Source organism: Cavia porcellus, unplaced genomic scaffold (assembly GCF_034190915.1).
Source record: "Cavia porcellus strain 051 isolate PalLab524CR breed Dunkin Hartley unplaced genomic scaffold, mCavPor4.1 scaffold_2, whole genome shotgun sequence".
NCBI classification, from domain to species: domain Eukaryota; kingdom Metazoa; phylum Chordata; class Mammalia; order Rodentia; family Caviidae; genus Cavia; species Cavia porcellus.
Genome location: NW_026947485.1, coordinates 134217666 through 134234200, shown reverse-complemented (window position 1 = coordinate 134234200; position 16535 = coordinate 134217666).

Genomic DNA, 16535 nt, shown 5'->3' with positions numbered 1-16535 from the left:
AGAATTTGCTCTCAGCCCTCTAAGGTTACTGGCAGGTTCGTACCCTTACAGCGGTAAGGTTCGTGAAGGCATCTTTCTTCAAAGCTTGCAAGCAGTGAAAGAAAGTCTGGCAAGACCATGTGTGTACTCTTCTATAATCATAGACTTGCATTCACCAGCAACCCACTGGCTTGTGTTGGGCACTTTACTGCTTGGAAGCAAGAAATAAATCCCACTGACATTCAAGTGAATGGAACTGCACAAGACCTAAACACCGAGGCAGTGGTCATGGGGTCGCATTAACTCTTGTTTAGCAAAATGATTTATACTTACATTACATGCTTAAAAAAAATAGGTAGAGGCTGTATAAAACACGCCTTCCCACCACGTTTGATACAGAATAGAAATAAAACTACACAAATGGAGCAAGACAAAATGAGGTTTCTAGAAAGATACAATCCACAAGTCAGGATCTAATAATCCATTCATCTTGTTTCTTCTTCAGGTCAGAGAGAACTATTCACACAAAAATTTCTTTGTAATAGTAAAAAAAATGATTTTAGCCATAAATTGTGAGTATGGAGAATAGTAAGAATATAGATATATTTAGTCTAAATTAGTCTAAATTTAAACAAAATTTGATGTATACATGCATTGAAACATGAACAATAGTCTATTAATATGTACATTTTGTTTCTGTGTATCAGTTAAATTTAAAAATCAAATTAAATTAAAAATGAATTAAAATTCATTAGTAAATCAACTTTCAATGCTATCAAACATCTGGTATTAAAATGTTTCTGCCTAATACTGTGTTTATTCAAATTAAAACAATTTGGATAATGACAAGAATATGCTAAGAGAAGATTTTAAAAGGCCAAATCATGATTGATGCCTAGCTTACAGGTATAAGGTTTTATCTAGTAAAGTTCGTATTCTGATGTAGCAGATATATAAAAATGAACAAAGTATCATTTAATCCATGATATATGGAATCTGAAAAATTCTTTCTACTAAAGAATTTAATATTTGCATCAGCTTAAAAGAGTATACAGATGGCCCCCAAATTAACAATGGCTTGACTTAATAATTTTTTACTTTATGTTCAGGGAAAACAATATGTATTTCTTAGAAAGAGTATTTTGAATATCGAATGTTGGTCTCTTCTAGAGATAGTGCTGCCTCAGCAGCAGTGAGCTGCTATCACACAATCGTCTACAATGTATTGTTTTGCAGCATTTTTGGATGCAGATATGTAAGAAATAATGTTAAATATTTGACAGTTTAAAATAAAATCAGCCTTTTGTTGCATTACTTTTGCAAATCTAAGGTAATATAAATATTCTGAGCATGATTAATGTAAATTAAGTTAAACTATGATATTTAATAGCTTAGGTATAATAAAGGCATTTTCCACTTATAGTTTGAATTTATTGCAGTTTTATCAGCTTGTAAACCCATATTAATTTGAGAAACATTTCTCTGTTATTTTAAAAATGCTTTATTTAACTAAATATAAATAAGGGCTTCCTAATTATAAATGATCCCATCTACTATAATTGCATAGATATTGCTAAAATGTTTATGTAAATTATATGTAGCTTATTTTTAAATCTAATTTGACTCTTAGGAGGTCTGCAAAATCTTCTTTAAGAAGTGACAGTAAAGGGAGAAGAGTCGATGGAAGTGAATCTACAACACTGTGCATAGTGCTTCACCATGGCTAGACACACAGATTTCCTTCCAACATAGTATGTATCTATAAAAATCAAAGAAAAGCAAATGAACAAACAACAATATAAATATGTTGTATATCAAATGAGACCAATGAACTCCAATGTTCACAAAGTAGTTTTTGTGAAGCCTTCTGTGAATAAAGTCTATTTATGTTAGATCTCTGAAGGCCTTTGCAGTAATGTGAGAGAAAACAGACCACTCTTAAAAAAGCTAGTTCTATCGTCATTAAAGTGTCCTTCTGGTGCAAGAGACAAATACTTAGTGGTTAGTGTCCCTGTGCATTGTACTTGGTATTGCTCTACATACCATCTTATACGTTCGCTGGCAAAGAAACAAAAATAATTTAGGAAACTTTAGTGAGAAAATTTCCAATGCATTAAAGAAAATTAAGCCTCTCCTCACAGTGGGAGCGGAAGTTTTCTGTACTCTTACAAACTATGTATTTGAAGATTTCAATTGCCAGAATAGTTCCACAGCAAAAGATAAGAAACTTCAAAATCAAGAATATTATATTTGAACAATTAACTAGTTACTGACTAGATGAAAAGTATTTTTGTGCAACTATTCTTTTTTCTAGTGAACATAAATATAGAAATAAAATCAGAGGATATAATTAATATAATGTTATGAAGTAGCTTTCTTTCTACATTTTATAGTCTGACATTTTACTAACTTTCTCTCTGGGTGTTTTTGAATTCACTTGGATTCTATATTCTTACCAATATTAAGAGTTTCTCTTAATCCACATCCTCAAGACAGGGCAGCTTGGAATCACTTCCTAATTTGGTCAAGCTAATTTAATTATAATTTTAAAAGTAAGATTTAATGTTAAGTTATAAAATGTCTTTCTAAGTACTAATGTATATATGAAACTATAAATGACTCTATGGTTCATGCCTGAATGATTCAAATTTGAAAATGTTTCAGTTTTATATCTTGTCAAATATAAGTCCCACATTCTTCACTTAATGTTTTAACAATATGTGAAAAAATTTCTAAATCACTTAAGGAAAAAAATCTCAGTAGGAATTTGTTCAGAATAATGTGCAAATGACCGTTAATAAGTTCTTCAAATACATGTAATGTGGTACTGTGCAGGAAAAAGATTCATCAGAAAAAAATGAATGTTTTCCAAAGCAAATATGACAAAGGAATGCAGAAAGAGACGTGGATCCATTATCTTCGGGGTCATTTTCCTATTTCACTTTCTCAGTTTCTTACTATATTTTTATAAATATCTGCACTACAAGTAGGAATATTCTTAGCATTTTGCTTTTAGCAATTTTTGTGTCACAGTAAATTATACAGGATATTTTATCTATGCTGATCACTTCCTCTATATTGTTACCTCTGAAATAACTTTCCACTTAAATTATTTTCTTTTTTATTGTCTGTATCTAAATATATACCATCACCACTGCAGACATGGACAGCTGCTTCCTGACTAAGATTTCTTTCCCTCATCTTTCTCCAGATCTGCCCTTAAAGTGATTTTGCCACAATGTAAAATAAAGACATCATAGCCATGTTTCAAACCAATTAGTGGTTTTCCATTAGTTATAGAATAAATCCAACTTCCTCAGCAAAGCCCAAAACATCCCTATAAGCTAGTAACTTCACTCTTCTTCAGCCTCAGCTCCTATCATTCGTTCTAGATTTATAATCCAACTATATTGAACTAATTTCAGTTGCCTATGCTTGCACTACCGTTGTTAGACTTGAAGGTGGGCAGATATGCTTTCCAATTCCTTTCTGGCAAACTCCCATTCATTCCCTGAAACTTTGTTTGCATAAGCACCTCCTCTAGAAAGTCATTCATTCTCAGAGGAAAAACAGAACAATGACTCTCTTCTCTTTACTAATTCTATATCCTGTGCCTATCTCTATAAGTGCATATTTAATAATTATTTATAACAATATTTTATGTTTTGTTGTTGATATTAATAAAAATACTAAAAATTTATCGTTTGTCTATCTAGGCAGATTATCTACATTAGACAAATTTGTAACAGTTAATTTACATATGGTATAGAGGAAATCGTGTATTTACTTCTGGAAGAGTATATTTGAAATCAATAGCAATTTCATATTGTGAGATTTATTCTTGCAAGTAGGATCCAAATTTATTCCTTTACAATATGAGCTTGAGAAGACAGTTATAAATTCTGATACAGAGGATACATTTCTATCTGAATTCCTAATTAGGTTGTCATGGTGTACAAAAATTTTCCGGAGCCAACCTCTTGTACTCTGGAACTGAGCAGGTTTCCATCCCCTAATCAGCATGGACACAGGAAAGGGTAGCTCAGCACTTTTGTAATGAGGCAGCTGTTCATAAACAGTTTCATGTTTATATTAGTGAAAAGGAAAAACATGTCAAAAAGATCTATACTGAGACAATCAGTTACTATTAACTTACTGAATAGTATTAAATTCAGTATGTACAAGTACATACAGTTGTTGTGTCTCTACTCATGCTAACTTTTGCTCTTCCAGTATTAGTCTTTCTGAAGAAACATTGCTGTCTCTTACATTTTAACTCATATGTGCTTAGAGTTAAAAACAATGATATGATAGGTAGTCTAAAGGGAAAATAAAGGAGATCTAATATATCCAGATAAGACTTACAGGAGTCTCGCTCTGGGCTTTTATGGTTTAGAATTTGAATTTCATAACTGTATCTTTCCCTGAGATCTCAGGTATTGAGTAAAGGTAACCCAAATTACCAAAGAACAGTGCATAAACAAGAATGCAGTATTTATTGGTGACTTCATCTTCCTAATATTTTGAATTCTCATTTCTTCTTTTTACGACATGATCTTCCTGAGTCATATTTCAGGAATGTTTATTTAAATGTCTTAAGTTCCTTAATTAACGCCTTCTGGACACTTGTATCAGACAGACAAAGCAAACACACCCTCCCCTAAACAATATTTTCTTCACTATAAAAGTTAAGCTTGCATTCTGCCTGTCATTCTCTGTTGCAAGCTTCCTCTTTTCCTGGAAGCTGAAATCCTGCCTGGCCTGGCTCAGTTATCATGATGCTTTAAGGAAATCATGCGACATCCTTCAGAAGCCCTGATGATAGATCCACACACAGCACTTTGCTGGAAGTTAACCCTTGGTGTCCTCCTTCCCACACTTGACCCTGAAGTTTTACTATGACAATGGTGGGTGGTGACGAAGATGAGAGGATGGAAATCAGAGTCCCGCCTGCTAGGCAAGCGCTCTACTCCTGTGACCTTTCATCTTTAGAGCCGTGACCCTTCAGGCTTCAGAGCCCTCCTCGGGTCAGCTGCCACCCACCTGCCATCCGTGCACAGCGGAGCCTAAAATGAACTGGAATCTAAGTGAATGCATGAGAATTGTTCAGCTCATAGAAATTGTACTATATTTTGTCTTAAAAGTAGCATATTACAGAAACCCCTAACTATTAACATAGGTGCTGTACATGCATTTCACCACTGAGGTCTGATCATTTAAAGTTTGTCAAATTTCTTATTCCCTCTTTCTCAGCTTTTTAAAATAATATTTTCACAGACTACTTGTCCAATAGATTCTCTGTCAGTTAGACAGTGAAACATTTAGAATGTGTCATTTTAAACTTTATTTTTAGTAGTACATATTCGTCATCATGTTGAATACATTCATATCTGAATTTTTCTCCATTTTCCTCCCCACCCTTGAACCTATCCTCGCCTCCCCAACTGCAAGCGTGTTCTTTCCATTTTTTGCTTCCATTGTTTTTTTCCTTTTATTTTATATCTCTCCTCTCCTCCCTTGTTGCTCTTCTCAGTTGAGCATTTTCTTGCTCCTTCCCTAAGTCTAATCATTCATTTTGGTCCTTAATGTATGTTTTTGGTTTCTCACAGACAGGAAACATTAAGTATTTTTGGCCATTCAAGAAATGCAAGTTAAAATGACTCAGATTCCATTTTGCTTCAGAAAGAATGGCTACCATCAAGAAACCAACCAATAACAAATGCTAGCAGGGCTGTGGAGGAAAGGAACCCTTCTCCACTGTTGTTGGGATTATAAAGTATGTAAGCACCATGAAAATCAGGAAGATTCCTTTTGACTCAGCAATTTCCCTTCTTGGTATCTTCCTAAAAGAATTAACAGCATTATACTATAGAGATGTATGTGCACCCATGTTTATAGCAACACAATTTGTAATAGCCAAATCTTGGAAACAGTCCAGATGCCCATCAACAACTAACTGATTAAAGAAAAAGTGGGTTTTTAATATACAGTGGAGTGTTAGTCTATCATGAAGAAGGATAAACTTGAGACATTTTTAGGTAAATGGATGTACCTTGAACTCTAATTTAAGTGAAATAAATCAGACTCACTTTTTAAAATCTAAAGCAAATATTTCTAAATCCTAAGTCTCCAAATTTACTTTCTCCTTAATTACATATTTCTTCTTAAATGAAAATTACATTTTTCAATCTCAAATTTATAATATTTTTTTCCAACCAAAGCACATAACCTTCTTCCTTGTTGTGCTGTTCAAATGTCCTGGTAAATATTTCTATATAGGATAAATGATGTCCAGGTTAGAACAGCATTATGGAAAATTTAGCATAATCCTGCATGTCTTCAGAGCAGGATTTAATATTGGGTAAAAGAGAAGTCAGGATCTAAGGCTAAAGTGAAACAAAATAATATATCTTCTTAGCCGTACAATAATAGTAGCAATGTCAAGGTATAAAAAAGAACAATCCAATTATGATTTATCAAAAGGAAGTTAAAGAAATTATATGAAAGTAGAGATTTATAAAGTATCCTGGAGTAAATCTGTGGGTTGTGAAAACATACATTCAGTCTATATTTTCTTTTGGAAAATGAACCAAAGACAATTATTAATATAAAGTAAAAATGATGAGATTTTATGGTTTAAATGATATTGAAGTTTATTGTGTGGTAGTCAACATTATATAGCATAAAAATGTTTTGACATATTGAACATGCTTCCATTAAAGATCTGATGGTTTCCTGCAACATGCTAGTGTCTTATTAGGAGACAAATGCTTTCATTATGCTTTAGGACATGCCCATGAAACTTTCCATAATAGGAAATCCATACAGCAATAGAGATCCATACCACTGCCTGTAAGCCAGAGTATGGGTTCAGTAGGAAACATTCTTTAGAAGAGAATTCTGTCTTGAACTGAATTAGTCTTGTACTATAGATCCCAGTGTAGACAACTGTTAAAAAAGGAAAAAGCATCAAATAACCAGTACCATTTCCTTTTTTAGAGCATTTATCATACATTTATTTTAAAGATTCAGTGTTTTTATTATCTGTGTCACTTCCAATTTTTAATATATTGCTATAGAATCATAAATCAGACTTTTGTTTGAAGGGTAGATTATTAAAGAATAATTCACTGAAATGAATACAAAGGTTAAGAATTGTTGGACTAGATGATCTATAAATCACAGACTGACTCTGTTCTCAACATATTCTTCAGTAGAGCTCATGCTACCTTCTGGCTTAATTGTTTGCTAAATTTTATAAATATATTTACTTTCTTGTGCAATTGGTTCTCAAACTACTGTATTTTTCTCATCTCCTAAATTTTCTAGATAATGGGATTAACTTATATACTTTGTTTTTGTAACCACCAAACCATACTTATAGAATGAACAGATTAATAATACAAAGCCTACATAGCTTTTATGATATTAAATTACATTTTATACTTGCTTTATAGTTGATATTATTCTTAAGTATAAATTTTGAATGACAAATATAAAATACACACTGGTAAGTGTTGAAAGAAACTATTATATGGTTTGTTTACACATACAATGTACATTAAATATATAGAATATTTAATACAAATACAGTTATTTAATCTTTTCAGTCTTAATTACATAAAGTACCATTAAACACTCCATAAGAATACTTGAAAAAAAAATTGGGCTAAGATGAATAAGCACATATTCTAAAGCATTTTGGAAATATCTCTTTTATCTCCTGGGTATTGATTCTATATTTTCTAATCATGAAACATGATTAACTACCCTTGAGACAAAGAAAAGAATAAACATGCTTCCTAATGAAATACCAATAAAAAGTGCTATAACAAAAAACTACCAAAAAGATGAATAATAGATAACACTTCCAACAAGAAATGCAAACTATAAAAGCAGACAAAAGGTAAATGAACAACAATTCAAAGGATAAGAAACAAGAGTAATGTGCCAAAAAAAGAAGACTATCTAAATTCAAAGTAGGAAAAATACTTCAACAAAAAGTTTCATAAAGAGGAAATTAAAGTAGCCAATAAACAACACAAACATGTGCCCAGCTTCATTAGTTATCAAGAAAATGCAAATTGAAACGTTAATAATAGACCAGCGCATATCCACCAGAGTAGATCAATGAGAAGATGAAAAACACCAGAATCGTTGATGGTGTGTACCTCAGTCAGCCTTCTGGTCACTAAGCCATGAAAATACACTTGAAAGTAAAACGAGAATTTTATTTAGGCTCACAGTTCATGCTCACCAGTTCAGAGGCAGAAGCAACATTGTGGACCAGTGCTGATCAACCACGGCAGACAGGAAGCAGAGAGAGAGGAAGGGGCCAAGGCCAAGAATGCATCTTTCCACACAATGCTCCCAGCAATGTAGCCCCTTGTTACCAGGTGCCACCTCATACCAGTGCACTCAGCTACCCACACACTGATGGGTTAATCTGCTGGTGAGTACAGCACCCCCATATCTAACAATCTTCTGAAATCTCCACCTCTGAACACATGAGACTTCCAGTGGACATTTTAAGTCTAAACCACAGAACTATGATTCTGTGGACTGTAAATGGCCAGCCATTTACTGATTACTGTGGCCAGCCAACATTGGAAAATAGAGATCATAGTCATCCTCTAACTGCAGAGACAAAATACCCAGTACCTAGTAAACTTAGACTATTTTATTTAAGCTCACAATTTTTAAAGATTTTGGTCTATAGGTTTCATGCTAGAAACAGGGTAATTGAAAAGCCTGGACAGAGGAAAATTTCTCACGTCATATAAGCCAGGAAGCAGAGAGATGGGAGAGGGGCAGGAAGGGGCTATATAGGCCTCCTACCTCAGGACTCACTTCCAATGAGGCCCCACTCCAAACAACTCAGCTGTAGTGCCCACATGATGCAACTGCTTTCCAAATCCTACCCTGCGAGCCCAGGAGAGCTTTGTAGGGATGATTCTTGTTCTATTCCATAACATTTTGACCCATCTCCCAAATGACTCATACTATTGCTTATGCAAAATGCACTTAGACTCTCAGTGTCTCCAAAGATTTAACTGTGCCAGCATTGCTGAAAAATTCATATCCACAGTCCCCTCTGATAATGCAAGCAAACCACTAGCTATTGGCCCTTGCAAAAATCACAAAGAAAGTTAAATACAATCATCTTAAAATGGCAAAGTGTAAATGTTCCTATTTCAAAAGGGAAAAATAAGAGGAAAGAAATGAATAGGAATAAAACAAGACTGAAAGCCAGCAGGGCAAACATTAAATCCTGTATTTCCATGTCTAGCACACAGGGAAAAAGCTGTGATAAGATGTGAACTCCAAATAGCCTGAGAGGCCACCTCCTCTTGGCATTGTTGTTTGCATCCTTTATGGCCCCCCTCTCCAGTTAGCTCATTGCCTGCAGGGTTCCTCAGAAGACATTCCACAGCCTTTCTCTGGTTCCCCAGTTTCCTGTGGGTTATGCAGCACTTTCAATTTCACTCTCACAGCTTTCCTAGCCCACTACCTTCTTTGGTGCAAACTATCTGGCTTCTTAGTCCTTCTTCTGGAGTCACACTGGAAGCCTCCCTAGCTCATAATTTTTGCACCGTGCATCCTAGTAAAATCACCACCATGCAGATGACATCAGTGTCTGCCTACATGATTGCAGAGACCTTTGAGTGTCAGGATGGCTGAGCCCTGTGAACTGAATCTAAGGCAGCCCTTCACATGCCCTTCACAGCCTAGATCACTGTTCTCAAAACACTGTCTTTCACTTTTGCACATTTAAATCTTGCTGATTATGGGGATGCCCTCAAGGCATATTTTGCATTGCTCAGATGCAAATTCTTTGACTGCTTTTTTAATAGTAAGATTTTCAGCAACCAAGCTTTTCTTGGCTAAAACTATGGGCCTCAGCTTTACATGACATGACTTTACATGAGCTTCTTTTCTGACTCTATTAGTCAGAATTTTACTAGAGAGGACAGATATACTATGAGATAGGCAGATATAAAAGAAACAAGATTGGCTTATGATGGTCAGCCACAGAGTCTGATGAGGAAGCGTGCAGAGGTTGTCTACACACTGGAGGCAGAAGGATTCAATCCAAGGTCTGAGTTCACCTTAGTGTCTTGTGCAAGTCCACATCAGCAGACTGATGGGTCTGTGACAGAAGGCCGAAGGCTCCGTGATGAAAGGATGAAGAGTCTATGCTGGAAAGCTGAAGAGTCTACACTGGAAGCCAGGAGAGGACTCCAAACCAGAGGTGAAGACTGGAGCTTCTCCCAAGAATGGAATGTATTTGTCCTTCCTCCTTCCCTTTTATACCTCCAGGTGATGAGCCACCCTAGGGTGGGTCTTCTTCTACATCCTTGGGTGTAGAGTTGTTAAACCCAATTTAGTTAACTTCTAAATGTTTCAAATTGACACAATCAATCAACCACTACATTGACCATCAGCAAAATTTTCAAATTAGGCTGCACTACTTTTGATACTGGCCCTCACAGTAAATATAGACAAAACTCCCATTAGTACAGCCATAAGAGTGGACTACCTTGAAATTCCCTTGCCAGATTAATTGTTCTTCTACCCTTAACCTCAGTCTACAAAAGAATCTCAGAATACAAAGCAAAATGAAGGCAAATTTTGTCCGAGAGCATAACACACATGGTCTTGAGTTCAAAGGCCAATGGAAATGTTTTTTTCCTAACTCACATATCACGAGCAATTTTTCATCATTCTGATCTTCTGAGCTCTAACCAGGATTCCCCCATCAAGATCAGCTTATAGCAATTTAGAGCTTCTCTAGCTAGTATCTCAAAACTCCTTCCATGAACCACATTCAAAGACTTCTGAATCACATGGACAGGTGTAGTCACAGCAATCTACTTCATTTGTCTGGTGGCAACACTTGTCTTGGTTACTTTTTCATTCCTGGAATAAAATACCCAGTACTCACAATTTACAGAACGGATTTATTTTGACTGCTGCCTACACTCCCTGGTTGACTGCCTCCAAGGTCATAAGGACTTACACAGAGGAAAGCTGCTTATACCGTGACAGTCAAGAAACAAAGAGAAAAGGAGGGAGGCAGAGAGACAAATTGTCTTTCCAAATTCTTTCCTCCAGTGATCTGCTTCCAAGGAAACCCTACCTAACAATCATGGCCCAATCAACTTTCAAAGCCCTGCCTCTGACCTCATAACTTTTGGGGCTCATTCTTGATCTAAACCATAACAACAGTTTAGAAAAATCTACTAAAGCTTAACATGTACATACTTTATGTTTCAAATATTTCATTCAAGTTTATAGTCAATATAAAAGTGAATATATTTTTCACCAAAGGATATACACCAGAATATGCACTATAAGTATATCTAGGTTAGCCTAAAATTAATTATGGCAATATAATGGAGAGATGTTTATGTTTACCTAGTGGTATGTACAGAAAAACAACTAGATAATTTGATAATATATTGAATAATGTGGATTTAATAAAAATAATGTTGATGAAAGCATACAAAACAAGATATGCTATATTATTTACATTTTAATAGTAAAAAACACCACAAAATTAGATTGAAAGGGTTTTGGCCCAGACAGGACACTGTAGCCAAGAAAGCCTCAATGGGAAGCAGGAAGCCCCTTTCTCCCCCGCCCCTAGGAATTTACCTGAGACGCCATCTTCCCGCCCCTGGGAATTTACCTATGGCGCCAAACGTAGGACAAATGGGCTACCTGTGCATCCCTAATGGCCGCCTTAGGTTCCACCCCAAACCGAGGCTACTTACATACCCCCACACCATGTGTCCGCCTGAGAGATCATCGGACTCCAGCGGTGGGGGGTGCCGGTCATCTCTCTCCATGTTCTCAGAATAAAGGCCACTTTTTGTTTTATATTTCTCATCTTATGGAAGTATTTTTCATCTTTTGGAAATAATCCTATCATAGATTATATAATTATAAATCATATTAGTGTTTGATTTAGGCCAGGAGAAGTAAAGAGACACTCATAGACTTGGAAGAAAGTATAAGACAGATTTTGGGCGTTTGTAATGGTCAGTTACTTGGTAAACACATCTGGTCATATGATTTTGTTCAATTCATGAAAATTCATCAAGTATTCACTTATGTATTGTGACTCTGTATAATAAAAAATGTATCAAGTTTAAATATATATTGTATTGCATTGTTTGTTAATTCCTGAACAAAATATTGCAAAATGAGTGAGCTAAACAGTAGAAATTTATTTTTTCACGATTAGGAGAGCTAGAAGTAATGATCCGAGTTGTTCACAGGGATGAAGGGATAATTTTTTAAAGAACTTTTTTCTTAAAGATAGCTCTTCTTGTGCCATCACAGTTGTTGTTTTTTTTTTTTTTCCCCTGTGAGTGATTTTGCCCTAACCATCTTCTCTCATAACAGCAACTAGGTTAGATTAGATCTCACCTAATAATGACATTTAACCTTAATTGCCTTTTAAAGGACCAACCACTTCTGAAATATACACATACACCCTGAACTGGACTCAGGGAAGGAAGGTAAGGAAAACCAAGACATCATGTGTATTTTTGGAACACAGTATTTAACCTATAATGATACATCTAAAAAACCAAGAAAGAAAATAACATAGATTGTTAAGAATCTTTAAAATACACTAGAAAATAAACCGATTTTAAAAATTAAAACAAAGGCTGATTCTTTTGGAAAAATAATCTCTAGCAAAACCAATAAAAATACTTAAATATAAAGAAGAAAAAAATAAAAATGACCAATTATCGTAGAGATTTTAAAAATACCACTTAGAAAATTTTCTAATATCTTTGTTAATTTAGATTAATGGAACATTTCTTCAAGAAAAATCACATAAGATAAATACATCAACTTTAAAGGTTGAGAAAGCATTAAGATAAAATAAACTGCAACATTAGAAAGTATTTGTTCACACTCATTTTGAAATATAATGAAAGATAATAAGGAATAAGAATATTAATTTTTTGGCTTTTGCTATAGCAGAGCAAATATATCCCACTAAAATTTGTGAGACTCAGGTCTAAGTTGAAAAAAGAAAGAATAGTTGGTACCTTTGTTTTGTATGTAGGATTCTTTTCAGTTCCAAATCCAATTCTGCTCTTTCAGCAATACAATAGTTAACTATTATTTTTTCAGTATTTTATTTGTCATCTATTCTGATTTTAGTTTACTTAATAGGTTTGCATTTTTCTTTGGGTATTTTGTTTTACTTTTGTGATTTTCATTGGGTATTTTACTTATTTTTCCATTGTGATTTTATTTTATTGAATTAGGCTTTGTGCTTTCACTTTTAGAAGTCCCTAAATTTAGGTCTTTTTAAAAAAAATTTATTTAAAAGAAAAAAAAAGAAAAAACAAAACAAAACAAGACAAAACAGTGTAAGGGTACAAGTAATACAGGACTACAAACAAAAACAGTAAGAAATCATTAGTTAATAGATTACACATTGTCATCTTAGAAATAGTTGCTCAAGTCACAGGATCAAAGCATACAAAGTGGACATTCAAACAGTGAGACTGCAAACAGTTGTGTTCAATGATCCAACCAAGAACATTAATATGGTCATCTATCCTAACACACCTAAACACACTTGCAGTTGTATCCTTTAGAGCACTTTTTCTTCCTCTCTTTTTTTAAAACAAAATTTACATATTTTGAGTACTACTTATTACTTTTTTTTGGAAGAAAATAAAACCAAATATGACAAAGCAAAGCTGTCAGTCAAAATGAAGGATAGACGTAGTACATGATATAAAAACAGAGTACAATGTTATCAGCAATGGTTACCATAATGCCACTTGCTTCCTTAAAAAGAATTGTCTATATTATTAGGTATAATAAATTTGAACAAAACAGTATAGAATGAGACCAATAAAACCTAAACATTGTAAACATTACAGTACTTCAAAAGAAGATAATAGTCAAACCAGAATGGGCATCATAGTGAATCTTATTGCCTTCAAAATAGTTACCTATATCCTCAAACTTGATACTATCAGACAGAATGGAACAGAGTCTAATCAATAAAAACAAGATAGTGGGAGTAATACAGGACTTCAAATCAAGTTAATAGGAAATCAAAAGAGTTATATAATATATCCTGCTAATTTTTTTATTTTTTACCCTTTATTATAAATAAATAAATAAATAAATAAATAAATAAATAAATTTTTTTAATGAAGAAGGGGGAGATTGAGATAAAAGAGGACATAGCAACACAACAATGCAAGTCAAAGCATAACAATTTCAGCAACCTAGTGCTTCACCACCAAATAACCCGACTTAATAGTAGTTACCATAGTGTCTTTTTCCTGGAAGTATTTGAGTATAACTTCATATACGATAGCATCAGACATATCAAGACAGTGTGAAACCATTCAAGTGGAAGAAAGTATTACTGGGAATTTAGAACCAGCTAACAGAAAATGAACAATGGTTTCTATATAATCTCTTTGCCTATAAAAATTGTTGTTTATTCTATCACATAATAAAATCCAGTAAGATACCACATGACAAAACTAGTGGAGACAGAAGAGCAACAGTTTGGTAGGGCTTCACAACAAGATGATATTAAATCAGCACTAGCTATTATGATGTCTTGTTTTCTTCAAAATAGCTGTTGATTTCATCACAGGCAATAATATCAAGCAGCCCAGAATAAAGTCATTCCAACTAATGAGTGAAAGCTTTATAAGACTTCAAGGCCACATAATGGGGAATCATGATTACCACCTACTTTTATATATTTGAATCCTTCCTTACACTAGGGAAACTATTTGGTATTCACAGGTGTGAGTTTGATTTATTTCACTTAGGAGTGTGGTCTCAAGTTGTGCCCATTTATTTATGAATATCTCAACGTGATCCTTCTTTATAGCTGTGTAGTACTCCATTATATAAAAATACCACAACATTTTTATCCATTCCTCATTTGATGGACACTTGGGTTGTTTCCAAGATCTGGCAATTACAAATTACTATTAACAGAATATGTGCATATATCACTGTGGTATGATGCTTTTAGTTCTTCTACGAATATGCCCAGAAGTGGAATAGCTAGAACAAATGGGACTTCCAATCGCAGCTTTTTGAGAAATCTCCAGACTGACCTCCAAAATGATTGCACTAGTCTACACTCCCACCAACAACAGTGCAGGAGAGTTCCTTTTTCCCCACAGCTTCTCCAGCATTTGTTGTTGGTTTTCTTGATCCTGGCCATTCTTTCAGGAGTTAGATGGAATCTCTGTGTGATTTTAATTTGCATTTCTCTAATGACTAATGATGATGAACATGTGTTCATGTATTTATTTTCCATTTGTAATTTCTTCATCTGAGAATTGTGTATTCATCTCAGATGCCCATTGTTGGATTGGATCTTTGAATTTTGGGGGTTTGAGTTTTTTTAATTCTTTATATGTTTTAGATAAAAGTCCCTTGTCTGAGGAGGAGTTCATTAAGATCTTTTCCCAGTTTGTGGGTTTTCATTTCACTACGCTGGAGATATTTTTGACATGCAGAAATTTTTTAATAAGAGGTGGTCCCAGTTATTGATTCTGGGAGGCATTTCCCATGTGGATTGAGTCCTGTTCATGAATTCTCTACCTACCCCTATGTCTTCAAGTTTTCTACCCAATTTGCAATAGATTTAGTGTTTCTGTTTTAATATTCAGATCTTTGATCCATTTAGATTTTAGTTTAGTACATGGTGATAGGCATGTGTCTAGTTTTAGTTTTGGGCAAATGGAGAGCCAGTTTTTCCAACACCATTTACTAAAGAGACTGTCATTCTTCCAGTGAACCTGCTTGGCCCCTTTATCAAAGATCAGGTGGTTGAGTGTGTTTGTAGTTGTGGTTGTATCTTCTAATCTATTCCATTGATCTTCAGCTCTGTTTTTATTCCAGTACCATGTTGGTTTTACTATGGTTGCTTTGTAGTATAACTTCAAGTCAGGGATTGTGATGCCTCCTGACTTGCCTTTGTTGCTTAGAATTGTCTTTGCTATTCTAGGTCTCTTCTCACTCCCGATGAATTTTAGGAGTGATTTCTCTAGATCTGTGAGGTATGTTGATGGTATTTTTATTGGAATTGCATTGAATCTGTATAAGGGTTTTGGGAGAATAGCCATTTTCACAATGTTTATTCTTCCTATCCATGAGCAAGGGATGTCTTTCCATTTTCTGAGATCATCTTCAATTTCTTATTTCAGTGTATTATAATTTTCCCTATATAGGTCTTTCACTTCTTTCATAAGAGTAATTCCTAAATATTTCATTTTTTTTGGTTGCTAGTGTGAAGACTGTGGCTTGTCTTATTTCTCTCTGGGTGATTTTGTTCTTAGTGTATAGGAATGCTATTGATTTCTGAGTATTGATTTTGTATCCAGTTACATTACTGAATTTATTTATTATATCTAAGAGTCTTTCAATGTAGTTTAGGGGGTCTTCTATGTGGAGTATCATGTCATCTGCAAACAATTATAATTTAACTTCTTCTTTTCCTATCTTTGCCCATTTTGTTTCTCTCTCTTGTCTAACTG